The following is a 9,265-nucleotide window of genomic DNA, read 5'->3' as shown; positions in this document are numbered from 1 at the left end:
TTCATCTAGAAGCATTCATGTTTAGCCTGATTTTTAAACTGTTTCTGAAAACTTGACACTTAGATACAGTGTACTTGCAAAATAAAGTCAGACCCACTCACATTTAGAGTCAAATCTGCAAGAAGAATGTCTTGATTCTTCTGTTCTCTGGATAGGGTTGCCCATAGAAACCTAATACCTGTCATGTCAAACACTGCCAGAATAAATACACTCACATCATGATGGCTAACAGAGGAATTTAGCCTGACCATTGCTACCAGAAGCCATCATCAGAATGGTTGTGCTTCATAATATACTTATTCATCAAGGTCAAACACTGCTTAATCATAATCAAGTAGTTTTCCTCATTTAAGTCTAGTCTGCTGACATAAACTTGATTTTAAATGCTGATCCTAGCTCAGTTCCGGAGCCCAGAGCTACTTTAATTTTCATTTCACTACTCCAGATACTCTTTAAGGTGCATTCAAGAAACAAGAGGAGCATATAATTTGGCTGAGTCCCAAAATGTCATGTTATACTTCAAGGAAAACATTGATATTCTTGTGGACTGAAACTACTCTTGCACTAGAACTTACTGGTGAATTTGTCAATTAGCTAAAGATCAACTTCCATCATAAGTTACACACTGACACATCTAGGCCCCAGGGATGTGGAAAAATACATGTACCCGGTGAGTGCAGTTGAGTCTGCAGGTTGCTTTGGCAGGTCGAGTAGGAAGTTGGATCCCCAGACAAATATATATTTCTCTTTCCTGGCAGCTATCAGATCAAGCACATGACATAAAATGACCTAGTGTTCACACATTTGCAGTGAATTCTGTATATGAAAGGTGTTTTATTCATGTCACTGTGATTTCTTTCAGTTTAATTGAAGAAATAGAAATTGAGACCTCTCTGACTCTTACCGTTCTACTTACAAAATTAAAATAATGAAAAACCAAGTATTTGTGGCAAAAAAAAAAAAAAATTAAGTTACAATCATGTGGTGTATTTAGGCTATAAAACAGTCAATTCAAAAAAGTGGTGGTGCATAATGGAAAGAGGGCAGAATATGGAGCAAATATATGGAGACTGTTTGTGAGTCAAGATAGGCTAGGCTATTTTTGTGGTATCGACAAACTCCAAAATCTCAGGGGCTTAAATAAAATAACAAAGGTTTATTGTTGCGGTCCTTTAATGGACCGGAACCTGGTTGTCCGGAGTCGACGATAAGAAAGTGAAAGAAAGAAAGAAGCTGATACTCCCTGGTTTATGCAAAGAACCAATAAAACCCTAGAACAAGGATTGCACCGGTCACGAAGGCACAGGGCGCCCTCTCGAGGAGGTCTTGAAAACCCGATCAGGAGAATGAGGTTGGCAGGTTTCTACACTCCAGAGAATTAGCCGGAGGGGGGAGGGGAGAGAGAGAGAGAAAGAAAGAAAGACACAGGGACCCAAGCTCTGATGGAGCAAAGGTACTTTAATGATCTTTCTGTGAGTATATATAGGCTGTTGTACAAGGAATTTCTTTTGACAATGATAAAGATCAGGAAACCAAAGGTACAATGGCCATTCTCAAGGGAACAAGGGATTAACAATGGTCATAGAGTCAGGAGACAATCCATATCTCAAGAAAGAGGATCGAGACTAAGCAGTTTTGTCATAAGGAGAATGTTTACTGAAGGAGATTCATGCATGTCTCATCCTATGACCTCAGTTCTGGGAGTGGTGTGTTGTTACACTTGTTTCTGTTGCCAGAAACTGATAAGGAACAGAGAATTTATGAGCAACAGCACAAAGGAATCCTCCTGTTAAACATTCCCTGACAGTTTATTTCTTCCTATTGTTACATATCCAATGTAGGCTGACCAGAGGGTAGGGAGTAGGAGGTTAAGGAACTTTGCTCCACATAACTGTCATTCAAATTGATGGAATCTCCACTAACTTAAAATGCTGTCATTTTAAAACAAAACTCAAGGGTCCACTGCAACATGGGAAGACACGGCTTGAGAGTTGAGCCCAAGCATTTCAATGCTTCTTTTAGTAAGTGACGTGCCACTTTTGATCTCATTACATCAGGCAGAACTAGTTATATGGCCTCCTCTAATTTCAAGGAGGTGGGGAAGTATAATCCTCTGTACACTAGAATGAAAAGAGAACTGAATACATTGGAGGGTGCTAATAATGGCTACCGCAATTTTAATCAGGACTACAACTTTTGCACATGCCTGGGAAAATGACAGCCTGTCTGAATCTTAGTCTCCTCACTGTAAAATAGGGATTTTTGCCTTGGAATAATTATAACTGCTAAATGAGATAAATGATTTAAAGTATAGAGTATTCAACACATAATAAATATTTGATAAATGATGAGCATTCTGGTTCAGGGGGAAACTAGTCTACTCTTATCACTTAGTCTTGAATTAGCCAAGTTTATATATTTCCTGGTGGCTCAAACAGTAAAGATTCCACCCGCAATGCGGAAGCCCTGGGTTTTATCCCTGGGTTAGAAAGATCCCCTGGAGAAGTGAATGGCAATCCACTCGAGTATTCTTGTCTGGATAATTCCATGGACAGAGGAGTCTGGCAGGCTACAGGCCATGGGGTTGCAGAGTAGGACATGATTCAGCAAAGGTTTAAAACTTAAACTTAGTCTATACCAACAAGATTCATTATCTCAAAGTCAGTTCTTCCCATCACTGAATTTTGGGCCTGAAAATATTCGTGTTTATACTGCTCTCCATCTGGATCCTTTAGACCTGAGTAAGTTTTCATCCCAATCCCAAAGAAAAGCAATGCCAAAGAATGTTCAAATTACCGCACAATTCCACTCATTTCACATGCTAGTAAAGTAATGTTCAAAATTCTCCAAGCGAGGCTTCAACAGTATGTGAACCGAGAACTCCCAGATGTTCAAGCTGGATTTAGAAAAGGCAGAGGAACCAGAGATCAAATTGCCAACATCTGTTGAATCATAGAAAAAGCAATAGAATTCCAGAAAAAACATATACTTGTACTTCACTGACTATTCTAAAGCCTTTGACTGTGTGGATCACAACAAACTGTGGAAAATTCTTCAAGAGATGGGAATACCAGACCACCTGACCTGCCTCCTGAGAGATCTGTATGCAGGTCAAGAAGCAACAGTTAGAACCAGACATGGAACAATGAACTGGCTTCAAATTGGGAAGGGAGTATGTCAAAGTTGTACATTGTCACTGTGCTTATTTAACTTATATGCAGAGTACACCATGTGAAATGCCAGGCTGGATGAAGCATAAGCTAGAATCAAGATTGCCAGGAGAAATATCAATAACCTCAGATATGCAGATGACACCACACTTATGGCAGAAAGCAAAAAGGAACTAAAGATCCTCTTGATGAACGTGAAAGAAGAGAGTGAAAAAGCTGGCTTAAAACTCAACATTCAAAAAATGAAGATCATGGCGTCTGGTTCGTCACTTCATGGCAAACAGATGGGGAAACAATGGAAACAGTGACAGACAGTGACTTTATTTTCTCTGGCTCCAAAATCACTGTAGATGGTGACTGCAGCCATATAATTAAAAGATGTTTGCTCCTTGGAAGAAAAGCTATGACAAACCTAGACAGCATATTCAAAAGCAGAGATATTCCTTTGCTAACAAAGGTTCATCTAGTCAAAGCTATGGTTTTTCCAGTAGTCATGTATGGATGTGAGAGTTGAACCATAAAGAATGCTGAGCACTGAAGAATTGATGCTTTTGAACTGTTGTGCTGGAGAAGACTCTTGAGAGTCCCTTGGACTGCAAGGAGGTGAAACCAATCAATCCTAAAGGAAATCAGCCCTGAATATTCATTGGAAGGAGTGATGCTAAAGCTGAAACCCCCATACTTTGGCCACCTGATGCAAAGAACAGACATCAGAAATGACCCTGATGCTGGGAAAGATTGAAGGCAGGAGATTGGGATGACAGAGGATGAGATGGTTGGATGGCATCACCAACTCGATGGACATGAGTTTGAGTAAGCTCTCAGAATTGGTAATGGACAGGGAAGCCTGGCATGCTGCAGTCCATGGGGTCACAACTGAACAACTGAATGACTGACTGAGACCTGAGTAAAGATTATCTATGATTAATCAAGATACTATGACCACTGACATAATTATTGTTATGTGTTAAGCATAACAAAGAGTGGTTCCATAACAACTCTGTTCAGATTAATATATAACTTTTTGTCTTTTAAACATATTTGTGGTTACTATGCATATATATTTTGGTTGCTTTGCGTGTATACAGGTTTGATTAATAATGTCTGTAGTAGCTTTTATTAAGTGGTTAATGTCTATGTTTTGTGCATCTAGTTTATCTTTGCCTTATATTGTCAGCATGTCTGTGAGGTATCCTGCCTACCATTTACTTTATTATTGCCTCAGAACACTTAGCATCATGATCTATTCATGATGGGGATCCATATATGTTGATTGACTACTGGTAGTGTAGCTTCAATTTTTCTGCTTAATAAAACTAAAGTACTTATTAAGTGTTAAGACAAATCATTTTGATGGATACATTTCTTTTTTATTCCTTTTTAAAAATTATTTTTAATTGGAGGTTAATTACTTTACAATGTTGTGTTGCTTTCTGCTGTACAGCAGTGTGAAGCAACCATAACTATACACATATACCCTACTTCTTGATCCTCCCTCCTTTCCCTCATCCTGGCCCTCTAGGTCATCACAGAGCATAAAACTGTGTTATACAGCAACTTCACACCAGCTATCTGTTTTCCACATGATAGCATATATATGTTGATGCTAATTTCTCCATTTGTCCCACTCTTTCCTTCCCCTACTGTGTCCATAAGTCTCTTCTCTCTATCTGTGTCTCCATTCCTTCCCTGAAAATAGGTTCATCATTATGATGGATACATTTCTAAATGTACTGCATGTATTTCTTCCTTTTTTTTTTATATCAACTCAAATCCTTTAATTTTTATTAAACCAAATCCAAGAACTTTTCAATGTCTTACTAGAGGATTGCCTCACAACTGAATCATCGTTTCTGGAGGGAAGGAAACCACAGCTTCGGGGACATGACTGAAGTTTGGCCATGTCCCGTCATAAATGCTCCAACATCACCAGGGACAGAGGCTCAGCGAGACGCCTTCGGCCCCACCTCCCTACAAAAGGTACTTCTTCAGCTCCTCCAGCACCACGTGAGGCTCCGGAAACTTGAGTTTGCGTGGGGGCCTCTTCTGAAGACCGGTCCAGAGCTCCGCGCTGCTGCCGTCGGCGCGCAGCAGCGTCACCTCGAAGCTGCCCCTCCGCGGCCTGGCGGCGTTCACCTTCACCGCCAGCTCCGGGGCCTGCAGGCGCAGTGCCTGGCTCAGAGCCGCGGCGTCGCGCCGGTAGACGCGTCAGTTCCTGCAGTGCTCGATGCGGCCCCTCCACTCTCCCATCCTGGCCGCCGGCCGGCTTCTCCCGCTTCTCGGCCGCTGCGGCCAGCGCCGCCGCTGCCTGGCTTCCTCCCGTGGGACGCCATGGCGCCTGGGGCCCGGCTGGGGACAGGACGCAGCCGCGGCCACCAGGTACATGCCAGGCCGGCTCCGAGCTCAGAACGGCAGTCCAGGCTATTTCTTCCTTTTATACAGATGTTAATGAAAATACCCTTTGATGATCTCTTCCATTCTTTCAAACAACTCAAGTTTACCCACCATTTATATCCATATGGTCCAAAATGTCTCGGATAGATGCTTGATCTTGTTTTGAACTTCAGGTATATATTTCCAACTATAAACAGGATATCATTATCAGAATGTATCTTCTGTCATCTTCAGTTCAACATGGACAAAATTGACCTCATTACCTTCCCTCAGAAATCGAGTTGAGTTATTCTTCCAGTTTTCCTTATCTATAGTCTAACATATAAGTCTTACAGTCATTCTTGACATCTTCTGCCTTGTTATTAACAGTCAGTAACCTAATCTCATGGAAACTATTTTTTGAATATTTCTTATATGTCTTCTTATTTCTACTGCTTTAGTTCATCTGTTGTCAATGAAACAGCCACAGTCAGTTCAGTTCAGTTCAGTTCAGTTCAGTCACTCAGTCGTGTCCGACTCTTTGCGACCCCATGAATCGCAGCACGCCAGGCCTCCCTGTCCATCACCAACTCCCAGAGTCTACCCAAACCCATGCCCATCGAGTTGGTGATGCCATCCAGCCATCTCATCCTCTGTCGTCCCCTTCTCCTCCTGCCCCCAATCCCTCCCAGCATCAGGGTCTTTTACCATGAGTCAACTCTTCGCATGAGGTGGCCAAAGTATTGGAGTTTCAGCTTCAGCATCAGTCCTTGCAATGAACACCCAGGACTGATCTCCTTTAGGATGGACTGGCTGGATCTCTTTGCAGTCCAAGGGACTCTCAAGAGTCTTCTCCAACACCATAGTTCAAAAGCATCAATTTTTTTGGCACTCAGCTTTCTTCACAGTCCAACTCTCACAACCATACATGACCACTGGAAAAACCATAGCCTTGACCAGATGGACCTTTGTTGGCAAAGTAATGTCTCTGCTTTTAAATATGCTACAATATCACCCCCTAAATAGACTCTTCACCTCTAGTCTTTCTGCAAATCACCTTTCACACTGCTATTAGAATAAGCATGTTCTTTTCCCCAGTAGCCTTAAAAATGATACATTAAAAAATGTTCTGGATACAAATCTATGTACTTTCTCAAAATGCATCAAAAGTCTGTTTTTTTCACATATGTTTGCCCACTTCTTGGACTGTACCTCCTTTGTGGAGTTCACTGAGCTGGCTGCAATCGAAGTCAAAGCCTTAGACTGACATACTCACTGTATTTCATATGCCAAGCCTAAATGTAGTAAGCCATTTTTGGACATGAATGAAATGTGCCACCATGCTGCGTGATCTGGCTTCCTGAATGCCCTCTGAGTACCGAGATGATGCAATCTGGAAGTAGTGGGTATTAGCTCCCCATGAGGTGAACTTGATCAATAAAGGAGTCAGGCAGATAAACCCCTTCTCCCTTCAGGATTCAGAGGACTACTCCAAGAAGCAGGTCCTCTTTTCAAGCTTTCCAGAAAAGTCGAGCAACAGTGGTGCTGAACAAACACACCTGCTGAGAACAACCATGTCTCTCCACAGTGCCCGTGATGAAGCAAAAACCAGCTCAGGAATTCACTGCCTGCCACTGCTTCGTGCCTTTCCTTGTCTCACTTACCCTTTTGTTCTTTACCTTCAAATTCCTATACTTGCCCTCCCAAATAAACTGTCAGCACGTTAATCTAGCCTCAGGCTCTACTTACAGAGAATGAGGGCTAAGACACATAGTGAAAATCAAACAGTGTAAAGGGTAGACAGCAAAAAGTAAGTCTCCCCCAAGCAAAACAAAGCCTAAGTCACAGATCCTCATTTTCCTCCCTCAGAGGCATCCAGTATTCACAGTTTTTATTTGTCCTTTCAAAGCAAATTCATGAATATTATATATTATGTGTATATATATATATATATTTCCCTTTTTTATGCAAGCAAAAACAGAATACTCCTATTGCTTCCCGCATTTTCACAGAGTGAGTTTTCCAAAACACAAATCCAATCATGTTACTCTCAAACTTAAAAGCTTCTGGTGGTGGCTTCTCATTATCCCCAAATAAAATTCAAATTCTGAGCACTGAAGACCCTCTACACTCTGGCTCCCACCTCTGATTATCACCATTGCTGTCTAGTCCCTTGTCCTAATGTTCCTTTTATTTAGTCACACTCAATGTTTTCTGTTCCCCCTACAAGCAATGCTCTCATATACCCATACATTTGTGCATATTGTTCCATTTGCACAAAATATTCTTTCAATAGGTATGTGTGGAATGATTAAATGAATCATCTAATCATTGGTCAACTAATGACTATAGTTTGATGGTCCTATTAAATCATAGTTTATTTCCTCTTCTGTGAGTTAGCTATCAATTTTCATAGCTGTGGACATATATTTTGAACAGTGTCTGCTAATACCCTTAAAATAGCTATACATTCTAAGACAAGGTAGGCATAGTGTTTTCAGAGGAAATCAGGGAGACAAGCTAGGTAAAATGCTAACCTCAATTTTCTATACATGCTTGTCTAAGAGTACAAGACCAAGGCTCTAAAACAGAATTTTTTTTTTCATTATTTGCTGTTCTCAGGTGATTCATTTAATTCTGGCTTTCAGTTGTTCTCCAGGTGACTGATTTTGCTAGAAATCTGATAGGTGGAAAAGTGGAATGTTACTGTTCCTTACATTTTTCAAAATCCTAATATAGCACATGGGTATGGAAGAAAGGAAAGAAAGGAGCATTCAACCAAACTGCCTTTTCTCTGGCCTACATGGGGAAATATCATTATGCATTCAAAAACCTGAACACTCATTAACATCCTAGACACTCTCTATGTAAAACAGGAGTGAAATACACAGAACTGCTTACTAGGACTTTGAGCGAAAGATTATCTGATATTTACACAAACTTATTAAAAGAAAATTAAGTTTTCAGTAAGAGTTTTGGGGTTGCTTCAACTTTGTTCAGATGAAGAAAACAAGACTTTGAGCTTCTTTAAAGGAAAAAGTTATATACGTATGAAGTATTGATTTATTTGAGCTTCTTTAAAGGAAAAAGTTATATACGTATGAAGTATTGATTTATCCTTCTTGATCCAAGGTCTCCCAGAATACCAACATTATATAGTGCATCCCCACTTGTTCATAATGCATTAAAGGGTGTCCTAAATTTTTTTCTCACACCTGAAGGCATTTTGAAATGGAAACTTCTTCAAGTAATATACCATTCTTAGAAAACAGCTACTTGTTGGTTCTTCTCTACCCTGTTATCCATGTTGTGTTCTGTCGAAGGCCTACAAAGGCCTACAAAGACTTCTCTGTATCTCTCTACAGACACACTTGATTGTGTATGTACAGTGGGGCTTCTGTGGAAACTGGTTATTAAGAAACTGTTATGCCTTTGTCCATCTTTAAAGTGGGATAAAATAATTAGTTACTAAACCAAATTGAAATGCCAGTCCCCTTTGAATGAAGGTTACGAGAAGTGGCAATGTTTAATAATTTGCATTAGATATGAATGTAACAGACAAGATACATGAGATGCTTAAAGAAATTAATTTTACTTTGGGTAGTGAGAAAGCACAGCAAATTCCTATGAGGGGGAAATAGTGGATCAATTATATTTGATGTCATGGTGAATAATCTTAAATGGTTTTAAAAGTAGCTCTTAAAATCAAGATTTTTTTTAAT

At 40.3% G+C, this 9,265-nt stretch overlaps 1 pseudogene across 1 annotated transcript; it reads right to left on the bottom strand.

Moving 5' to 3' along the window:
- Nucleotides 1-4,935: 4,935 nt before the first annotated feature.
- Nucleotides 4,936-5,503, bottom strand: LOC122689463 (annotated as a pseudogene). The gene has a single exon (XR_006339822.1). The product of XR_006339822.1 is annotated as a selenoprotein H-like (transcript).
- Between the last annotated feature and the right edge of the window lie 3,762 nt (nt 5,504-9,265).

This window comes from Cervus elaphus, chromosome X (assembly GCF_910594005.1).
Source record: "Cervus elaphus chromosome X, mCerEla1.1, whole genome shotgun sequence".
Classification (NCBI taxonomy): Eukaryota; Metazoa; Chordata; class Mammalia; order Artiodactyla; family Cervidae; genus Cervus; species Cervus elaphus.
This window is presented reverse-complemented; position numbering and strand designations above follow the sequence as displayed.